The sequence below is a fragment of the Penaeus chinensis genome, chromosome 24 (assembly GCF_019202785.1).
Source record: "Penaeus chinensis breed Huanghai No. 1 chromosome 24, ASM1920278v2, whole genome shotgun sequence".
NCBI lineage: Eukaryota > Metazoa > Arthropoda > Malacostraca > Decapoda > Penaeidae > Penaeus > Penaeus chinensis.
This window is the reverse complement of record NC_061842.1, coordinates 25,336,120-25,338,619: the sequence shown is the minus strand read 5'-3', so window position 1 is coordinate 25,338,619 and position 2,500 is coordinate 25,336,120. Positions and strand designations below refer to the sequence as shown.

At 42.8% G+C, this 2,500-nt stretch overlaps 1 protein-coding gene across 13 annotated transcripts in view; it reads left to right on the top strand.

The window, feature by feature from the left end:
• LOC125038112 (CAP-Gly domain-containing linker protein 1-like) overlaps window positions 1-2,500 on the top strand; it is a 193,176-nt gene that overhangs the window by 147,575 nt on the left and 43,101 nt on the right. The window lies entirely within an intron of this gene.

Sequence of the window (2,500 nt, the reverse complement as noted above, 5' to 3'; positions counted from 1 at the left end):
GGGAGGAAGGGAGGGAGGAAGGGAGGGAGGGAGGGAGGGAGGGAGGGAGGGAGGGAGGGAGGGAGGGAGGGAGGGAGGAAGGAAGGAGGAAGGAAGGAAGGAAGGAAGGAAGGAAGGAAGGAAGGAAGGAAGGAAGGAAGGAAGGAAGGAAGGAAGGAAGGAAGGGAGGGAGGGAGGGAGGGAAGGAAGGAAGGGAGAGAGGGAGGGAGGGAGGGAAGGAAGGAAGGAGGAAGAGAGGACTGGGGGAACGGATGGATAGGGAGGGGGAAAGAAGGGAGAAAGGAGGGAAAGAAGAAAGAGGACAGACACAGAGAATACCTCTCATTACAAACGATGCAGTCATGCGATATAGGGGTATTTCGGTTCCTCCATGTTCAATAAGAGGGAAAACCACCGTCACGTGATAGTCAATACAAGGCCGATACGGGCTATTCACATGTGCGCTAACAGGTAGTAGCTAGCATTACGTTTCACGAAAAGACGTATTTCCCTGAACTGATTAGAAAAAGTAGAAGAAAAAAAAAATTCTCAGAAAAGGACCGTCAGCATTTGTTTCTGGTTTGTTTCATACTGATTTTTAAACTTCCTCAACACAATCATGACACGAAAACAATAACACACTCGCTTGAATTGCCCATTTCATAATGCGATCCAAAAGCTTTTCAGACCACAACCTTGAATCGCAAAGAATAACGGTTAAACAACGAAAATAACGCAGGAAAAGGAAGGAACGTGAAACTTAAGAACGCTTTGCACACTAAAACTCAATGAAAACCCAAATCGAGGCCACTGTTGACAGCACCGTAGTGGCCTTGGGGACACTAACGGCAAGCCTGAGAGAGTAGAGAGTGATTACATGTACGTTCAGAACTACCGGGGCGGAAGTCAGCTAACCTTACTCACTGGACGTAAACAAATGAAGGAGTTGTTTGCCGATTTCAAAGCTCTACTTGTTTTAAGATTTTGCGTTTCGCTGGCTCTGGTGACGCACTAGTTGATATTGTTTCGGGCGGAAGGAAGTGTGTGTGGTGTGGTGTGGTGTGGTGTGTGTTTGTGTGTTGTGTTGTGTTGTGTTGAGTGTGTATGTGCCTGTGTTGTGTTGTGTGTATGTGCTTGTGTTATGTTGTGTTGTGCGTGTGTATTTGTGTGCGTGCGTGCGTGCGTGCGTGCGTGCGTGCGTGCGTGTGTGTGTGTGTGTGTGTGTGTGTGTGTGTGTGTGTGTGTGTGTGTGTGTGTGTGTGTGTGTGTGTGTGTGTGTGTGTGTGTGAGTGTGTGTGTTAGGGTATACATGTGTTGTTTGTGCGTGTGTGTGTGTGTGTGTTTGTGTTTGTGTTTGTGTGTGTGCGTGTGCGTAAGCGTAAGCGTGTTTTACAGACCACATTTATCGAAGAGAAAGAAAAGTTGACGTGAAGTACTGTAAGTTTAGAGTTTTAACAGTCTTTGAGACCTCTAATTTTCGCTGAAATTTGACCAGTTCGCAAAAATCACCGGAGGCGAACAGTAGGGAATTCGCTCGTGTGGACTGTAATAGCTTGATGTATTTTAGAAGTGGGCCATTGGCGAATACCTGCGGTGAGAGTCAGGGTCTGCAGGAATGCTTTCTTGATGCTCCGTCATTTGAGAAATTTCGACTCATCATCGTGTGGATGACACGCGCTCGCTCGCACACACACACACACACACACACACACACACACACACACACACACACACACACACACACACACACACACACACACACACACACACACACACACACACACACACACATACATATGAATGTGTGTATGTTCCTGTGAGTGTATGATTACATATATATGCGTTTTTGTATTGATGTTACGTAGAAAATGAATGTGCCCCAATCGCAGTTTATAGAAATTATTCTATTTAAGTTTTTAAATATATTGCTAATGAAATATTAGCCTGTTTGCGAATAACACTATCATTATAGTTATATTTTCAATAATAAAAAAATACACCGAACACATGTCTGAAACAGAACCAACTATATATTCCGGTATATTTGTATAACAAGATAATTCCACAGCATTTCAGTGAGATGAAACAAATGACATAAATTATAAATAGAAATAGGACAGGCTTTGTTATATTATAATGCAATAACTTTCTCCGGGGCATTGTAACCTAAACTCCCGTGTTTTTGAAAGAAAGGAAATTCCACAAAACATTCAAAATTTGCGGATGTTTACTTGTGTTTGTTTATTATCATTAGTTATGTTATTTTAGAGTCATTTTATTTCCTGGAATGGTCAAACGCCTGGAGTTTAACCTAAGAAATGCCTGAGCAGTCGAGATATTGATAACATTTCGATATTAGTGATTTATTCTATTTTAAGAAACCGCATGTTGTGAGGATGCCATTTCAAAAGTGGGTTTTATCCGACACGCCAACACAAATATGGAAATTTTATAACCTTTCGTTTAACTGTAGTGACAGGGGTTATTAGGCCAACGTTTCCGCAACAAATGTTTCTGAGTA